General features: G+C 40.3%; 1 protein-coding gene across 2 annotated transcripts in view; it reads right to left on the reverse strand.

Moving 5' to 3' along the window:
* The window catches only part of LANCL3 (LanC like 3), a 38,539-nt gene that overhangs the window by 12,043 nt on the left and 5,691 nt on the right, over nucleotides 1-20,805 (reverse strand). The window lies entirely within an intron of this gene.

The following is a 20,805-nucleotide window of genomic DNA, read 5'->3' on the forward strand; positions in this document are numbered from 1 at the left end:
GACAAACAGACCTAGAGAGGGAGTAAATGTTACAGGCTTTATCGGGGCATACCAAGCTAGGCAGATTTTTCTGCAAGCATGATAAAAAAAAAAGAGGAAGAAAGGAAGAGGATCCCAAATTTTCTTAAAAAACCAATACTACATATGTAGGTTCGGAAGTGTTTTAGTAAAAGAATCAGGCCTTCTTATTTCAAGACAATGCTAAGAAAAACGAAGCGCAAGACAGGTTTCTGTGAAGACAGGCTAGCTATGTTTATGGGACTTTATCATCATGAACAGGTCAACACTGCCTTTAATGCAGTCCAAAGAAATGACCAATGCCTTAGTTACATCAAAACTAAGACTGAAAAAACCATACCTTTCACCAGACGTTCATTTTTCCAAGTCACTGACCTAAAGCACGCAGTGAGGAGCTGGTTTTCCAGGTTTTAAATACAGCTCTAATTATATGCAATTCACTGTAATCATCAGCAATTTCCTCTGTGTCAGCCACACCTGTAGGTTATGGACCAGTACCCAGGTAATTTAAGTAACTTAGTTGAAGTAGTGTTTTGGCTTTAGGGGGAAACCTGTATGGCAGCTGTACTTTGCAAAAATATATTTCAACTTAGGAAAAGTGAACTGAGAAAGAAAACAGGCAAAATGAGGCAGAAAAAAGAAAAAAGGCTGTAGAAATATCCCTGCCAAGATAAACAGCAATCCAAAACTAACTGGAATATCAAGATAATGTTTTTAAAGTGTTTCTGAACACATTTGGTTTCGCCATAGTTTGTATTACCACAGGATTTACTCTTTAAATAATACTGTCAGTGTTAAGCATGGATGCAACATCTGTTATAAACTATATTCTCTCATTTGGCATGTATAAGATGGTATGGAAAATTAACGTCACTTAAAACTTCACTGAAAACTAATGGCTGAAATATCTTTTTTGTCTATCTTACCTTGCTCCCTGTTAACAAGGCATTTTATTACAGCTGCTCCAAATGACTATGCTATTTGTACAACCTGGAAAACAACCTACTTCTGATCGTGATTAGTGTTCTTTAATGTTACTGCAGTAGAAGTAAATAAGCCATTAACATCTGGAGACTTCACTCATTGCCAGTCATTTTTAAATTAATTGTTTTATTTTCACTGAATTTAAAGAAATCGTTTAAATCCTAAGCAAATGAGGACAGCGGAGACATGGTGAGACACACTGCATACTCTCCAGAGCTCTCATTTTACCATCTTGCAGTTTGGGACCTAATAATGGCTATTTTAAAGTACTGATGGTGTATTTTGAATGGATTTAAATTTCTACCCAAATCCAGCCTTGCACAACACTGCACAAAGAAGTATCAGTTAGGAAGAAATGCATTGTTCACCTTTTTTTTATATAATGTAAATATAAAAAGTCAAACACTTAAGCACTATGATTACTTCAGTTATACATAGTATACTGTTTGGGCTGGCATAATGAAATATGCTAATGAATATCACCTCTTTTTCAGAATGCAAAAAAAGCTCACATGCAAAGCTAGATCAAAATGATTATTTAAAATCATAATTAGAATGGACGATAGAAATCAACTCTTCCTGACCCACTTCCACATTACTGAAGAAAATGTAAAAGAAAATAACCTGTATATCTTGAAAGCAACCTTCTGGCTACTCACTGACCTGTACGCTTCAAGATGGGTAGAAGATGTGTCCTAACTAATAGCTAGGTAAGAAAACTTCCATGCTGACTCCAAGTCTCTCTTACCAACTGCCTAAATCCACAGTAATTGCGCTGTTACCTCTGTTTTCCAAAACACTTAAATATGAAGGTTTTGTATTTGCTCCTTATTCTAGGAAATGGTTTGCTGGAACAGAAACATTCATTTACCATCATTATTAATGGACTTCCACAGGTTGAATGATCAGAAATCACATTTAAGTTTTCCATTGGTTGCTACATTTTATTTCAACCAATTCTTTCACCTTACCAAGAAACATAATATGTGACCAGTCTCTGTATGCTCCCTCACAACAGCTTTAATAAAACAGCTAAAAACTTTTGACCAAACCATAAATCATAACCACAGATGTACGTGTAGCCATGGTTCTACAAAGTTAATTTTAATTTCAGTGTAGTCACAGTGCCTCCTTGACCCAGGAATTACTGAAAGACTATGTTTCATTAGGGACGGCAAAGAAATAAACTGATCATGCCAAAGGCTTTGAAAGGATAAATTGCATGTTGATATCACATCCACTGTTGAAAGCTGTCAGATGCTTTGATGAAGAATAAAGCCAATACGAGAATATCCTATACTCAGAAAAAAATTTCATGCTTGAGATAGCTACATTTTTTGAGAAACTTCTTGAATGTCATTTAATATGAGCTGGCTACACAGCAGGTAAAATTATTCTTTATCATGTCAGTACTTACAAAGACTACTGACATTAAGAGATATATTGCTGGTGGTTTAATATTTCAGCTAACACGTTTAGCATTTTTAAGGACACCACAACCTATCGTGTTACACTGGATGTGTTCATTTTAGTACCCTCACTAGATCAAAGTTTAAAATACATGTGTTCCGCATTTTCCCTGCAATTTTTGCATCAATTGGTCAGTGGAGTTCCTTATTTTCTGTTTTAAATCATTGTTCAGTGATGTTGTGTACTGTTAAACAACAGTTCCAATCACCTTGGTGACAGCTGTGTTCCCCTATAGCTCTTACTTTAAGTACGACACTTGAGCAGCACTGTAATATGTAGTATTTGTACTACTGCCTGTACCTAGGAGCCCTACTTATAGTAAAAAGCCACTGTGATTGCCTCTGAAGTCTCTCCATTTTTCTGTTGTGCCACTGCAGACAATATGCCTTCTCCCATTAAAGCACTCCACAAATTTGTGAATTATTTAAGGCAGGTACTTTATTCTGTAAATCCCTGTTAAAAGTCAGCAAAGGAGTGCTATGTCTACAGCAATTACAGAACACTGCCCTTTTTTGTTGTTAGCAATCTTTCTCAACCTGAGATTGTTTAGTTGGAAGCAATTTCACAACTCCTTTTAATCTGCTACGAGAGATTTTGTAATATATTGGTTATGGCAATGCTGGGTGCTAGATAATTGTTTCAAAAACTGCAGACAGATATCTTGACCTTGAGGATCAGGCAGAAAGAAGGACTAGCTCTTCTTTGCTTCTGATGACAGTAACACTTTCAGCGGTTCATTATTCTTCTGAATGTTTGCTACAAAGCCCCTTGGCTCATGATTTGCCTTTTGAAAACCACTGCTACCTGAAACTGCATACTGTATTGAGAATATTTGAGGACTGTAAGCTTTTAGTTCTTTTAACAGACCTGTGTTTATTTTCTTAGTGCTCTTTCCTGTATGTATCTTTGCTGAATGCCAAGTATCATTATCTTTTTTTAGATGCATCAGTACCTTTATGAAGTAACAGCGACATTTACATCACTGTGGAAAAAGCCACCTTCTACGCATGTAAAAAATATTAATATGCATCTAACACATCAAGCCTTTCTCTGTCATATTTCTAAAAATCCATTTACATGAATTTGATCATACCCTTTTTCTGATGCTGTAGAAAGTGTCAAAATAAGCTGAAAAAAAAATGGGTTGGTCTACAAATAACCTAACAGGAGCTTTGCCATTGGTCTCCTATCCTGGAAGCCCAGAAGAGGGAGCTTGTGAACTAGTTATAATACTCAAAAATGCTGAAAAAAGATACACATGCCCCTGTTCAGCAGGACAGCTGACTCAAGCGGAAAGATGCTGTAGCCAACTTGGTAATACCTTACTGCACTGTGTGATGTTTAAGTTCGCTCCTTAAGTTTGACTTTTTTCTACCAAAGACGGGCTGGGATTTTTCAGGGACCTTGTGTGCAATGTCATGGCCAGCTGTTTTTTTTTCTTTCAGGTGATGCTAACACCCAAAGCCACAGAAATGTAACAGGCACAAAGACAGAGAGGTCTGCCTCCCCTCAGTGTTATCCCAGTTTGCCTGAACTACCTCCTACAGCAGGGAACCCAGCTCCAAGTGCACACCTGTCTGCTTTTCTTATAAGCAGTGTCGAGCACACCCTTCTTTTCAAAATCATAGTATGTTTTTTAAATGTCCTGAAAACTTTGTTCAAGGAATCAGATTAGTTCCTGAAGTACTACTGATACTGTTGCTACTGCAGTATGTTCACGCTGCAACAGCACCATGAATAGCAATTTCTAGAGAGCATACTTTCCCAATTTTCTCATATTAACACAACCACATGACAAGGTGTGTAGACTCAGCACAACTACTAGTATGATTGTTTCAGTTCATTGGAAAACCGTACTTGACTGCAATCTTGAGTAAAACAGACTTCCCTATAGATCCTGTTGGTATTGCGTGGTTTTAACATGTAAATTTGGGGGATTTTGAGGCTTGCTCTTTGCCTCACCAGCATGAAGGCAACAATGTCAGTCCTGTCCTGTCCTGTGGGTCACTAATCACAGGTCCAATCAGAAACTGAAGACTGCACTTATTCCCGATGAATCGGATTACTGGTAAAGATGACAATACAGCACTTTGGTTATTGCTAACGGAATACAAAATATTCACAGGTCTCACCTGCCAAGACTGCGCAGCACTAAACCCGTCAAATTCTGCTGTTAAATCTTCAGAATGGGAAAATTTCAGACACAGCTGCAAGTGAAGTGCTGCACAAAAGGATGGCACACAACTGTGCCTGTAGCTAAGAGGCTGTCTGAGAGCAGCTGGTGCTGCTACACGGGTCAAATGCAATAAGCATCTCTATTCACTGTGTCTCAAACACTGGAGAGTTTCAAGGAAAAAATGGCAACTGGCCTTTCTTCAAGCTTCCCTCGTCTGGGGTCAACGAAAAGAAAGGGAAAACATGAGATTCTCCAGTTACAGTCAGGCTCCAACACCTTTCATTCAACTGCACCAGGGTCTGGCTGGATACAGCCGTGTAGTTCTAATATAGTGGTTCTCCCAGGTCCTGGAAAGGAAACAAGAGGTTCCCATCACCCTCTTTACTTGAAGAAAGTATGGAAGCACAACCACCCCGCTCTCTGCTGCTGGAGAACTGAAGCAGGAAGGATATCAAGGAATGGATCTAAGAGCAGAGCTGTTCAGATAACCAACATCACTGAGGAGGTATTAGTCTGCCTATTGAGAACTTGGGTGCTGTTCAGCTGAACGTGGCTGGTCAGCAGCACAGACAGCAGGGAATTTCTCAGGAGAACAAGTCCCATCACAGAAGAAGTGAGGTACCCTGGGATGTACTTCTGTGTTACAGCTTTGAAATGGAAGCTGTCTGCACCCCAGCTGCATGTTCTCTTCTGCCTAGTAAAGGGTTAGAGTTACCACACAGCACAGAGCACCAACAATTCAATTTCAAGCATCTCTCCCTAGAATTGCACCCAAATTCAAGGCCATGAATTGAAAAGCATGTTTAAAAACAGTAAAAATATAAGACTTGCAAATTAACTGAGAAACAAACCTGATGCTGCTTGGAGAGGCTTTCTTCTATATTACAGATTTCTACCCCAAATTTTTCCAACAAAAAAGTAAAATTCTTCTTTTTTCCTTTATTATTATTATTATTATTATTCAAGAACCCCATAATGCATGGTCGAGCCATTCTGTGGGCACAGACCCTGGGAACTGGCCAAAATGGATGTATCAGTGATCACCTTTCTGCAAACCAAATCCTTGTTTGGAGTTCCTGTGTGTCAACCACTCCTCCAACAGAAATCGGAGCTGTTTGTGACAGCTGCAAATAAGTCAGAGATCAGTGCTGCACAGATACTGCTTTCCTTACATCTATGCTCCCCGTATGGGCAGGAGGAAGATTATTCATGTAAAAACTTCTTCACCAGTGGGAAATCCTTTGACTCTGTTTAGTCTCAGTCAGAAAGTACATCAGTACACGAGCCCTGTAGTTACCTTATGCCAAAACTGCAGTGCGAAGCTGTCATTTCCTGAAGGGAGATCTATCCTTCTGCACTCTAGATACATGTCCCTGACAATTCTGCATTATGATGACAAACACCTTCCAAGCTGGGCACCTTGCACTCTTGTTTGGGTAACAGGCAGCTCAGCGTGTTGTAGCTGTGCTGCCCAAGGATCCCATCCCATTTTTTACACTAGTAAGCAAGGAACATCTGCCCTGCCTGTGTATTTTGGATCAGCTTACTTCCCCTTAACAGCGGGTCTGCCGGTTCACTGGAAGTGAATCCATGCCTTCATCTGTTTCACAGACATTTCTTGTTGTAGCAAAGCTGTCCCACTGCTTGAACTGGCTGACTGTATGCAAGCTATGCAAAGGCATAAGAAGTGCTATCCATTCTTCCAGCTCCAGCACAGCAGGAAACAGGGTTCATGAAACAGCCTTTGCAAAAGACAAAAGGTTTCTAACACAGATGAGGGAGCCTCCCCAAACACTACAGTAACCATGGCCGTGCACTTAGTCTGCACTCAAAAATTATGCAAGTCTAGTTTAATTAGGCACTACCATTTGCTACCAGGAACTTAGGGATACTGTTTCTTGGAAAAATGAACATATTAGTGTTTGTGCATTAATCTGCAGGTCAACATGAGATGGGCAGAACTTGATCTCGAGTCAACTGGTAAAGGCCAATGTTTTTCACAGGGAAGCTGACCTAGGCTTACAAGTTCTAGAAATGAAAATGGCAACTGTGTCTAAAACCCAAAGAAAGCTGATAGGCCATATTTTAACATACCCTGAAGGTCTCCAGAAAGAACTGCACACTTCCATTCCTTCATTCCTTCAACTGGAAAGGCGAGCACTCGGCATCTGACAAGGCACTGATCTAACAAAATGTAATGATTTACTTCTGAGGAGTATAAATGTGCAAAGAGAAATAAATGTCCGTGCTAGGACCTTTTAAGATTATGAATTGTACTACCGCCAAGTTCATGAGGACATAGTTAATTTTGAAGGTGCCACTAAATACTGAAGTGAAATCAGGCAGTGGAAAGCACTGCTGCAAGGGGTAAGAGAAAATGAGGACATCACTGCTTCATCTCCAAAATCTAAGCTCTGAGAAAATTAGTCAAGGTTTCTATGGGAAACTGCCAATACCTATAAAATTCCTTTAAACTGATACTTGCTTAAAAAAGGCAAAAGGAGAAGAGCACTGCGTCTCACTTTATACACCTGACTTAACAAAATGTTACTGCAATAGTGATCTCTCCTGGTAGAGGCGGCTACGTGCTTGGTGGCTGCCCAGCTCTTGTACTCCTCGTCTGGGCTGGGAAGGGCCAGCCGGGCACTGCATTGCAAAAGGTGCCACAAAACAGAGCTGGGGCTGGCGTACCTGGCCCTGGGAGAAAGGAAAAGGGGGTAAAGGGGTGGGGTGGCAGGGTGGGAGTGGTAAAAGAGTGAAAGAGCTCCTGAGCCCCATAGGCTAAGTTAACTAGCTGTGTCTGAAGAGAAGAGTCTACATCCAAATTCAGTGTGGTACAGGCCTGGAGAAAAGTCAGCACACGGCGTATTTGGATGATTAAATGTTTTTCTACCACATCCTTTGCTGAGGCATGTCTCTGACCAAACTACTAAACAGAACCTATATGGTTGCACAACCTTTTACCAGCTTCCAGCTTATCATAAGCACTATTTTCATGCTGTAATTGTACATAACAATAAAGCTTTACTTGTTTCAACAACGGTAATGATATAGTTCATGTGAGACCACCAAAAAAGATAAATAAAGCTAAAAGATTACACTGAAAGCAACTACGTAATGCAATAAATAAAAAGTATTGGATGGGGACTGAGGAAGATTGATTGCGAGTTCCTTGAGAATATTTCTAAAGATGTTCATAGTTCAATTCGTCTTAATAGTGTCAGCTTAATCACTCAGAGTGATGGAAAACAGCCTTTTCAGTTTCATGCAGTATTCATTTTTTTCAATTTGTCAAAGTTATTTCACCTGTCAGATCATTCATATAGCTTTTAATATCAAAGTCCTCACTGATCTGACTTGGGGGGTATTACTCCTGGCAAGTATTATATAAGAAACACGAAAAGTTTTACCATTTGGTGTAGCATCTAACACAGATATAAAAATACAGTAGTTTCATGACCGTCAGGAATGGAATCCAGTAATTCATCTAGTAACCAGGCCGATACCCAGGGTTTCTATGCCATGCAATTATTCTTGTAAATTCCTGTTATTCCACGTCTGGCTGATAACACTACAAGGCTGGCTCATAGTCTGTTGAGACTGATAATAATTCTATCTGAGATAGCCTTTAAAGATCGAGACTACAGGAATATGGCTTACTTGACAGAGTAAAATGCTGACCTTGCTGGCAGAAGCCGAGTAGAAAAACCAAATGGATACAGCTGAGCAAACATCTAACTCTTCAAGGATTGACCCTACTCTCATTTTAGTCATTTTGGAGAGAAGTGACTATCAGATGCCTTCTCATTCATTGCTCTACACCATTGTGGAGTGTGTGACTTACACACAATAAAAATATTTGGGTTTCTTCATCACTTTTTCTTTAGTTCAAGGCTGTGCACACTCTCTGCCTCTATTGAATAAAGCTGCATTTATAGCAGTATCTCTCCCTGGAACTCCTGAGGAATTCTGCTTCATGTCAACAAATATTCTCAAGGAGATTGTTTCCTGTGACAAGCTGGGCAATATACCATCTTCCACATCTAAACTGAAAGAGGATTAAAAATTACAGTTCGAGGCAGCACTCCCTTGAAGCTAGAATTCCAAATAATGGCTTATTTTTTGTGCTTAGGCAGAGCTTTACACTCCTGCTGTAAAGCTTCTTTGCTGCTGGAAATACCTTGTTTGAGGAACTAAAAACCTAGCAATGAAATGGAAGATCGCAGTTTATACACCCACCATCAAATAGTACCGGACAGAACTATCATCACGATCTTGCTTGATACTCAGTTTAACAGGAATTCATTTGCCTTTCAAGCTGTTACACTGGGTCATGGTTCGCAGGTGCAGCTGTGATTGTAGGACACAGGTCCAATTTCCACTGCTTTGCAGGGGGAAGTTTTTTCTGTCAGGACTACTGGATTGGGCCTGGAGTACACCTGTCAAAAACATTTTACCACTTTTCAACTAATCAAATATTGCAATGTAAACAATGGCACATCATTTACTTATACATACGAAGCAGGTTGCTGGGTATTGTAACTTATTTGTTCCTCCTTTTCTTGGCTGCTTCTGTGTTTTGTTTAGCTTTGTTCACCTGGCTGCAACTCACAAAATATGCCAGGTAGATGTGAAACACTGGAAGACAAAACACTTCATTCTATACATTATTAAGCAGCCTTATGGCTTTTTTCCTCTTTATGTTAAAAATACTTAATTCCTCATCTTCCATCACTAACCAGTCCTCTTATCTTCCCCATGCAACAATTCCCCATCTATCTGCAATGCCTTTAGGCTTGTGTTCTGTGTGTTCAGACCTTCTCCCTCTATACAAGTGAACATATATCACTCACAGGCTTAGCAAACTAAAGAAAACAGATATGCCTCCTGAAAGCCTTATGGCAGAAGCGTCAGAACCAGAAAAAAATAAAAATTATGGAGGAGGAGAGTGGCTAAGGCAGAGCACCCACTTCGCACTCTTCCACCCAACCCCACCAAATATTTCACTCCCAACTCAGAACCACTAGTACCAAATGCTAATGAATTCTGCTACAGAAAGCAGCATTTAGAAAACTAGCCATAAAAGACTTATAGCTTGTTACTGTGCTAAACTGGCAGAGATGAACTAGAGTTACACAGAAAAACAAAATACTATTATTTTCTTCATCTCTTTCAAATTACAGTTCAAGAAAGAGAACATGGTTCCAGTGTTAGAGGCTCCCAACCACAATGCTTTCAGTGTTGTGGGGGTTTTCCCCACTTGAAAAAGTGGGGTTTTACATCTTAAGATAATACGTAGGGATGCATGGAATGCCTAGATAGTTGTATAACACATGCATAGTTGTAACAGTTGTAACAGTTCACCACCTTAGAGGAGTCCTTGACCTTCTCAAAAACTTACACTCACGGAAAAGAAAGGCCTAAATTATTATGTGACAATTTGCATAGTGTTGTTGAACAGCTCAGTGAAAATCTCGGCTAAGTGTATTGCTGCACTGAAGAAAGCAAACAAAAAGTGTTAGGATGCACGACAGTAATACTGGAATGGTTATTAAAAAGCTACTATAGCAGTCATTGCTTTGTTCTTCTGGTATTTCTCCAGGTCTGTTCTCCCATTATCAAAATAAAATAAAATTTAAGAAATCAAGCAGAGAGTGTGTGAAGTTAAACAGACTGCAACACTTATTTTCTGGACAGAAGATAATTGATGTGATAAAGCTCACAAGAAGTTATTTTATCTTGTAATGTAAGAACAAAATGATAGCTTATGAAAAGCAGCAAGTTTAAAGACAAAATATTTCTCTGCTCTCCCAAGACTCAAGTAAGCTAGGGAATTTATTTCTGCAAAATGCAGCTGAGCCCGCTCACACTGTAGAATTTTAACAAACCAACCTCTCTATAATTAAATTGAGAATGATTTTAAAAAATTTTGGGTTAATCGCCAGAAGTGCCCCACAATTACAATTCTTCAGAGCCTGTGTAGTTTAAATAACTATTTTATCACCTTTAAACACATCAAATATTACAGTGTAAGAACATTTATTCCTGACAGATGTTGCAAGGCCAAGTCATACAATCAACACCAGGAACTCAGCCCACCAATTCTGGAAGAACGGTAAACCCTTGTGCTTCAGAGCATAAAGCCCATCCTTAAAAAGTGCATGTTAGGCACGTTACAGACAACACATTTCAAAATTACCTTCCACAGACATACATGCAGCTACTCTGAGTCATCTAGTGTACTGGTACAAGATATTAAACCAGATGGAATATTGAAAACAAATCCTGAAGAAGAAAGATTTGTTTGTATACACTACTGTGCTCCTCACTGCAAACAAGTGGAAGCGTTCAACAGTTTGGACAGAGTCCATGTTGTGCTGTACGTAACAGAGCCTGCGAACAGTTACTCAAAGCTGTTCTGCAGTTAGTGCATTTCTGCCATGCTGGAACAGTTTCTTTCCATGCTTACACTTCAGGTGACAAAGAAACACAGCAACTTTGGAGCCTGGAGTTTGGGGCACCTCCTCCAGGCCCTGTTCTGAAGAACGTTTGAGTATTTTATGTAAGTAATTTCAATCACAGCTGCAATAAGGGAGACTTGCTTTATCCATCAGCACACAGCTTAGAGGCATCAGCTTAAATTCTTGCACTGTGTCAGAAAAAGAAGGGATGTGAATTTGAATTACCAGGTTAGCGATGAAGTCTCAAAGTTACTGCACATAAAAAGGAAGAAACTATGACCCCAGCTTGGACTGTAATTCGTTCAGAGACCAATTTAGTCTTAAAACCTGTAAGAGTGATGAGAGGTGAACACATTCTGCCCTGGCTAACAGGAATGCCTATTTCACTTTTACTCCACGGCAGACAAGACCTTGCCTGGCGCTCTGTGAGAAGAGTACCTCCAGCAAACTGGGAGAGACTTGCAAAAGTGAGAGAGGGGCTACGTGGGACATGCTCCCCAACTTCAGCTTCACAGAGTCGCTGGGAAGAGGTAGAGATGAGTTACAGCAGGTGAGATGGAGTGCAAACGGCTACTACTGTGGGATGGCAACTGGAAGGAGTTGCATAAATACACGGCAAAAAGAGAGCACTGTAAATCTGTACCAGAGCTCCATGGATGGTGAGTGATGCAGCCACTGCCTTATGAATTTTGCTGTGGCTTTTGTGCCTCACGACACAGCACTTCCAGGATCTGCATGCCTATCAAAAGATGCCCAGAAGACTTCAAGGGCATAAACTAGATGCCTTGGACATTTAGGTATACCCAGCCTAAAGGCCTGAAGAATCACAGATGAATCCTTAATAGCTCTGTTGGGTGGTACAGCTGCATAGGCAGTCCAAAATTTCATTGACCTTCTGGATGCTGTGTTGTGTTAACCTCTATCAGCACTGGTTATGACTTTTCATTTATATTAACTGTTCATTTCCATGCAGAAAAAATGTAAAGAAACATAATGTTAATTTACATTAAAGTAAGCGTAGAACTCAGATGTGCTATCATGTTACATCCAGATAGAAAAGCAGTGAAGCAGCACACGTGCAGACAATATGCTAACACTCATGTGAACTGAGTACACGAGTAACTTCGGCCCTGTCATGTTCAGCTTACTTGAGTCTCAGTTTCTTCCTAGCATACAAGGTCTTACAGATAATTGTCCCCAGCTATATGTGCTTGTACTGCTAAAAATAAACCTTGTTTTAGTTCATTTGTTAATCTCTTGAGCTTTTTTAATACTTCCCCTATGCCTGTGTATGGTATTTGGCATTTGCCTCGGTTTAAAAGCCAAAGCAATTCTTATCCAGTGAGCTGTCTTTACTGGATCATTAATAAAGACAATAAATAAGGCTGGTTCCTACATCAGTCCTTTATTAGTAGTTATGATTAGCTTTGCTTGTGGTCTTTCAGCCAATTCCAAATCCGCAATGTCCCCATCCAAGCCAGCATGAATTAGGTTTTCAAGGAAGATTATCTTTGACACTGCATCAAAAGCCCTATTCAAATGTAGACAGGGTATTGGCTACTGCTCTTTCATCAGGCACTAATTTTATAATTCTGTTACTTACAACAAGTGATCTTGTTTGTCTCACAAGACTTCTTTATTCCTCCAAGTCATGCTGCTTTATATGCATAGTTCTATTATGCAGATATTTATGAGCCATGTGACATCTAGAAGTATGTCTAAATATTTGCTGCTGAGGAACAATGTGGCTACCTGCGAAATTAGTTAAATGATGTAAATGACACAGCAGCATAATTCACAGGCTAACAGAAGCATAATTAGTCACTTTAAAGTAGCACCAGCATTGCTTTCAAGCAAAGGTAATTCTAGAGAACTCCATGCTGGCATCATGCCACTTTTACTTTGTGTGATGATCTACAATTTGTGCCATGCCAATAAACCACTGAATAGAAATATCAACTTAAGCTAGAAGAAGAATGCTGACAATGTAATGCAGGAAAACCAGATGAAGGTGATCGAGTCCTCTGAGTCATCTGAATTTTACCCTACCCTTAGACTGTGGTAGCAGTCTGATGTAGATCTGTATGTGGCTCCCAGATCCTCCTCCCAGACACATTGACAAAGACAGTCCTGAAGCAAAAGGACAGCAACAAGAGTTTCCAGTGGCATACACTGCCATTAGCCTTGCCTGGAAATATGCCCACAACTCCAAATACAATTCAAGTCATACTTCATATAGTCAGTCACTTGTAATTCAATACTGCCCCATTTCAAGGGCAGAGTAAAGAGTCATGGGATTAATTTGAGGCAGTATGGGATACTGCACTCTTTAAAATGTAGCTTACTTGGTAAGCAATGGGATCACCATCTGTACTTTTCTCCTGATTAAAAGATTGCCATTTGGTACTATAATAAAAGTAGGAAAGTCATCAATCCTCCCTTTGTGCTACTTATTTTCAGTTGTGACTGTGTACAAACTAAGCATGCTTTGGGAAAAAGAGACTGCTGTGTCAGAAGGCGCAGTACAGATTAAGAGTTAAAACCTCACACAGAAAAGAGGAAGAGGAATAAGAACTGCGAGAGAAATACCACCCCCACCACTAAAAAATTAACATCCACTGCACTTAGCCATTACCTTGCATTTGAAGATCTCAAAGTGCTGTATAATTATCTAACAGAAATTACTATTATCTCATGCTACAGGTTACATTGTGTTGTCGCTGCCCTGGGTGCGCTCAATGCCACGCGTCTCTTTTGCTGGATTTGACACGTTATATGACTGTTCTCTGCAGCCCTACAGGAGGGACTGTGCAAAGTGAGACAAGAGGGCCCAGCCAGCTATTTCTGGACCTACAGATGACAAAACATGTTTTCCAAATCAAGCTTGTTAAGTCAAAGTACATGTATTTAAAGTTCTTTGCCAGATGCCTTTCTGACCTATTCTGTATGCTTACTATTCTGATGCCCTTGGAGTAAAGCAGCTTCACTTTAAGGACCCAGAAGGACACAGAAGTACTCTGATACGTGTCTTGCACAACTTGAGAAAGATTCTGTAAAAACAAAACAAAAGAACTTCCCTCATAGCCCCTGTGCTTGAGGGGTGTCCTGGCTATCTGCAGACACAAGGAAGAATGTTTTATCACCCCTGGCCTGTAATTCAGCTTTCAGAAAAAGGTTTCATCTCCTTCCCCTGGTGCATCCTTGGCTCCTCACACATAATGTGGGACAGGTAACTCCCCTCCTCCAGCGGCAAATGAGGTGTTTGATTAATAGGGGCGCTTAGGAAATAATCTTCCTATAGCTCAGGGGGACAGGTACTTTTAGAGTGTATCTTGTCTTCCTTTAACTGTGGGGCATGGTCTGCCTCTTAGGATCATCCAGACATTTTCACTAACAGATGTTCAGTGCTGCAGGGGTACAAGGCACTAAGAAGCCCTTGGGCTGCAGCATGCTCTAAGACTGCTTTGTTTCTGTTAAAGAAAAAGAAGTATCTTTACCCTACAGCTCTTCAGATCCAGAACTTCCCCAATCACCTGCAAGAGCCAGGTACAATTCTGTCAACCGTAATACTTAGCTACTGGGGGAAGATTTTGACCTTCCTTGATATGGCAAAGATTGACAAAGAGGGATGCAACTGGTGTTTAAGGCTTCATGGCAAAGCACAGTGCTGAATGGCTCCTTTCAATGCTTCTGGACTTCAGGCTCTTCCCTGCTTGCAGGTGCAGGGGAAAAAACTGCAATCCTTTGCCCATCCAAGGTACTAGGGGAAGTCAGAGGAGGTGGAATAGCATTGTTAGCCTGCTTTTGGAGAATGAGGCAAACTGAGCAGGAATGACTGAAATTTATGGGAGTCACATTTTTCTGGCCTTCCGTAAGTTCCTTCCGCATATTAACTTCAGGGACTGTTCAGCCTGCAGAAGATAAGGCTCAGGGGAGATTTTATCAACATGGAAAAAACCTGATGGGAGAGAGTAGAGAAGATGTACCCAGGCTTTTCTCAGCAGTGCCCAGTGACAGAAAATTCTACTTAAATGTAGAGAGAAAGCTTTTTTACTGTGAGGGTGGCCAAACACAGGAACAGGTTGCTCAGGGAGGCTGTAGAGTGGAGATATTCAAAACCAAGCGGACACAGCCTTTCTCTTGTGGACCCTGCACTGAGCAGGGGGCTGGACCAGAAGACCTCCAGAGGTGCCTTCCAGCCTTGGCCATGCTTTGACTCCATGACTGATGCAAATCCAAATTTAAGTATGTTGATACACTGTGCAGACAGATGGTATGGATTTTAGTCTCCTGGAGATTTTTAGGTTCAACTCCGAGTTTGACTCAGCTTACCTGTGTGGTTTTTTGAAAAATTTACCTCACAATAATTGTTTTGCCAAAATAAGCTAGCAGTCCCACAGTGTTTAGAAAACAAAATCAAAATAGGACAAATGCATTCATACCACAACTCTGTCTACGTTTTGTCTTCTGGATGCGTTGCAGTTATATAAGCATTCTTCCCAGGTATTTTTGCTGGCATAATAAAAAATTGCGTATGTACGAAAACAGCAGCCTGGCATAAGAAAGCTCATGATTGATTCAGCTCTGCAAGATCAAGAACAAACAAATCAATATTTATTTAAAGAGCCTAAAGAAGTTTGTTTCGCTGTTCTACTTAAGAATTTTCCCCAAGTTCATATTTGGCCAACTTACGTCTAATCAAATTTAAACAGCTACACATAGAATGTGTATCTTGGGATCCATTGCTATTATAACTGTAATTTTCACTAATTAATCACTGGCTTAGCCTTAGAAAACTAAAACAATTAAGTATAACAATAGCCATTTCACATATGGCAAGTAGAAATATCTAGAGATCAGGAGTTTGCTTTACAAAGGGATGAAGAACCTTAGTGAAAATGGCATGTTCAAAGTCCTATGAACATCTACGACAAGGCTGATGCTTTCCAGCCTCTGCCTGTAGTATTACTTTACTGCAAGGAAATCTTTGCTTTTGTTAGGACAGTTCCAGTAAGCCAAAAACCCCCACATTTGGTGATGCTGGATGAAGCTGTAAGAAACTTTTATAAAAATACAAAGACAGATTTCCATTGACTCATGCTGCTGGTGAATCAAAGAATATATAAAATGGCCCTCACTGAAGATGGCAGAACTAGGGAGAGAGACAAGAATGAGCTTTATCTTCACATTAGCAGCAAAAGTAAATCACAAGAACAGACTAAATTTAACCTCCAGACACTTCTTCAGATATTCTAATGTGTACAAAATAATTGACTTAATATGGTCCCCTCAGATATATTGTTCCAGCTATACTTCCACAAAGGAACTCTTACCACTTCACAGATGCCCTCTGAATAAATAATGGTGGCACATCAGGTGTTACAACAGAGAGTAACGTATTCCCAGTTTTACTCAGGGAAAAGGGAAAGGAGATTCTCTAGCTGGATATAATGAAACAAAGCTCCTTCAGCTGAAGAAGCTTCTCATTTTGTGTTATCACAGCACAGCTTCTATGGTTCAATGATTCCCTGTCTTTACATGACCCCTACCTACTTCACTTGTTCAGAGGTTTTTCCTAACGAATACCTGTCCATGTAGCAGTGGCCCATTAAAAGACTGCTGGATAATAGCAGGTCATGAGCAGGATGTGAGTCAGTGTCACACTGGCGTGAGACGCAAACACCTTACTGAGCTGTATAAATAGAAACAAGACCTGGAAGAAACACAAAGTTACCTCTCTGCTCAATTGGAAAGGCCTGTGCCAGAACCATGTGTCCAACTTCTGGCACTCTTCAGGAAAGGCTGGAAGGAGTCTGGCAGAATGCAATGGGAATGACTAGAGGTGTAGAAAATACGACACATGTGGGAAGATCAGAGGCATTAGGATTGCTTAGAAAAGAAAAAGATTAAGTGTAGAAATTATAACAGTCTTGCAATATGAAGAGCTGCTGGAAAGAGGAACTGAATTTCTCGCTGTTTCTCAATGGACAGCACAGGGAACATCACGCTTAAACTACAGCAATATTCAGATTAGTCATTAGGCTACACTTTCTAACAGGGAAGCTAACAAACCAGTGTCTCAGACAGGCAAGGCAGACTGCAGATCTTCCATCGCTGGTGGGTGTGAAGAGCAGGTTAAGAGAGAGGCTGCCAGGGATGACACAGGCACAGGCACCTGCCTGGGGGCTAGACGGCAGCCTGAATTACCTCTCAACGTGCCTATCACTTCTTTGATTCTGGTAGGGATATCACTTGATTGTCAGGACTGAGCAGACAAACTGCAGGACACTGCCAGTATGGAATACGCAATGCCCGCCATTTTCCAGCTCTGCACTGACCCCCCAGCGAAGCGCTGCCTAGGCTTGTGCTGCTTCCAGCCCCAGGCCCACACACAGTTAACAGCAGCTTCCATTTCCTTCACAATGAAACCTAAACTTGACCAGCTCACCCCAAACTTACAATCCTCAATTACATTTACATTGTACCAATGAGGGGAAAGTAGTCTTCTGTGAGGAAAAAGATTAGCCACACAAAACAACTAAATGCCTTGGACAGCTAGAAGATTTATCTATCTGCCACATTTTTTCCCCCCGGGTCATTCAGTGCTATCTGACATCCATTCTGTCTCACTTATAATCCACTGTTATTCAGCAGGAGATATTAAGCCATTAAAATGAGGAATTCAGGAACGCTGATCTGCTGCAAAAATAGATTTATGGCTCTACACTTAGACATCAAAATATACTGAGCTGAGAAACACCAAATGACTCAGCAACAGCTTGGACTGCTATTAAGATACTCCTTGATCATGTTTGCCTAAGATGAAATAGCTATTTCAATTACTTTGCCTTGCTATTCCTAGAAAAATTAATCAGCTCACTAACTATCACTTGAAAATAATCCTACAACATAGATAAGAAATAATTGTTTTTGACAGGGTATTTTCATTGAGCTCTATTGTAATGGAGTGGACAGAAGGTTACGCAACATCACTCGGTGCTTAATTTCATGCTTGTCAATGGTCAAGGAACCGCACGACAGACACAGACAATGAGCATTTAGACAGACTGTCATATCAAAAATGGTGACCTGATTGCATATATTGATTTCTCATTTTTTAAACAAGGGGTGTAATAGAGAAGTCGGCTGACAGACGAAACTCCCATTTATAGCAAATGCCTTACACCAGGCTGTGATGGGACGCTCCTGCAGCAGCAGAGCAGGATCACAGGACTTGCCCATTTTAGTTGCCTCCTTCATCCTCTCTACAGAACCCCTCTACTGGTTGGAGGCGAGGATGAAGACAACAGCTTACTGGCCGAGTAAACTGCTCTGCTATCTTTATACAATCTGTCAATAGGGTGGTAGGTTGATTAAAGACTGTCCAGCTAATTAACTGGAGAGAAGTAGAGTCTATTGATTTAGTGGAGGACAGAGGAAAGAAGAGGATGGTTTCTGTACTTCAGCACTGCTAGTTGTGGCATAGCTGTGCTATGATTTATGTATAAGTCTAATGCTCTAATGATGTGTATTAAATGAGTACAAAGAAAACTTAAGGCTTTATTTTATCCTCCATTTCAGTGCTGTAAAGTGCTGAGGATGTTACGCTTTCATTGGCAATTGTTTGCCTCCTGCTCTTCCTCTAAAGAGCAGCTCAGTCTCTCATATTTTTGCTTTTTTATCCTGGTACCCAAGTAAGATTTACTAATGGCGTTACCATTTAGGTTACATGCTAATTTACAGTATTATATGCATGTAATAGGAAAATGTCAGAAGAAGTATGTATGGCAATGTTCATGAAAATGCCCGTATTTGTTTCCAGACATCAAGTAGTCATCTCAGTTATTCCTTAGAAAAAAAAAAAAGAAATATAACACAATGTTGTGTTCTGAATTTGCAAGCACTGAATGTGACAACAGCTATTTTTGTAAGTGTATGAGCCTATGCAGAGAATATGGTGACAGAAGAATGACAGACAAAAACCAAGCAGACAAAAATAGTAATTTTCCTCAATGAAATGTAGTTTACTCCTCTGCCTGTTCCCTGACCCATTTTATTTCTGTCTCTACTCTTCTGTTGAACTTTTATTTTCTTCCAAATCAAGCACATCAGCCATCAGATCCACACCAGTTTGCAAGTGAACTTGATTTTAGTTTTAAACCTCCCCTGCTCCTGGGACTACATTACTCCTTGCTTTTTTCCCTTAATCTTTGAATTCTGCTGCCTCTCTGCAGCTTTGAATTTTTATATTTTTGCCGGTAACTTATTCTTTTGCTTTTTTATCTTTTTTTTTATTGGCTCTTTCTTTCTCGTCTCTGTTCAGCCTCTCTCAAATGTCTTTTTCCCCCACGCCTTCCTGTTTCTCTGCCTTCACACACTCCACCATATATGCATGTTCTACACGTGCAGGCTTTCTTCTTCCCATGTCATCCAGTGTTAACTGCATGGCTTTTGGTCCTTTGTGAGAACCATGCCAAAAAATCACTATTAGCCTTTGTCATGGAGGAAATCGTAAATATCAAATATAGCTATGTGTAGAAACACAGCATCGTACTAAAATTATTTTGTAAAATACAACATACAAAAATCTAAAAACCTAAGGCAATAGATTTAAGAAACTTCCTGCACTGTGCCAGCAAACTGATCACAAGTAACTAATGCTGTGAAGAACAGTAGCTTCCACCCAAGCCCTGTACCTCTGTTGGCAAGATCCCCTGCTTCTCTGCTTCAAACGCTCTGATGGTTCCAGTTGTTTCTAAAGATTCAGTCACCAGATACACTCCACAGGTCCAAAGAACTGCTCAGCACCTCTTTCACAAAAATGCTCTTGTTCAGATTCCTGCGTTTTATTCCACTGATCTCATCTTCAAGCCAGAGGCAGCACATTCTGCTCTGTGGAGGACAAAGGCACTGTGCTTGACACCCTTGCTTCTAGAACGCTAAGGACTAGTACCCACAAACTCCAAAGGGTGATGTAAAAGTTCTCCATGGTGATGACGAGGAAGAAGACTGAACTGAAAAGGTTTAAGAGTTAAATTCCAGTACATGAAATTTAAAGGAGTTAGAAGGAGGATAGGAAAGCTGAGATTTGCTTTGGATACAAGAGATGCTCTGACTAAATATATTTTTTTTTTGTTGTTAAAAACTGATATTATAACATCAGGATTACCACTTGGGCTGCTTTTTCAGCAAAAAGATGCTGCTGCATCGACAAACATTATTTCAACGGCACAAAGCAGTACAGAGATATGACACTGCTTTTGTGCAAAACTGTCTTTTTAGAAGACGATGACAGATTAATACCACTCTTCAGCTATAAGCGGTTGAAATGTGCAGCAGAATATATAATGTGTGTAGCTAAACTTGTGTCAATCAAACCTCCAATCCTGGAAGGATCCACAGTAAACCCTCTGTACCACAGTGCCTTTATACTGGCTGTTAAACAATACACTTGAAATTCAACATTTTCAACCCCAAATTTTCTGCTCTAACTACAACAGTGTCCACTGTGTTAAACTGCATCCAGGTGGCCATTATCAAGCTGTGCTCATCCCAGGATTTGAAGGCTGTTTAAAATAAAAATGATTTGTGATGCCCTCCTGAAGACAAACAGAGAAATTCTGAAAAGTAGACCCAAGCTATATCCAAATGCTTTAAAAAAAAAATCCAGGTGCAAATAATTCCCTTTGTTTCACT

Source organism: Falco naumanni, chromosome 2 (assembly GCF_017639655.2).
Source record: "Falco naumanni isolate bFalNau1 chromosome 2, bFalNau1.pat, whole genome shotgun sequence".
Taxonomy (NCBI): Eukaryota; Metazoa; Chordata; class Aves; order Falconiformes; family Falconidae; genus Falco; species Falco naumanni.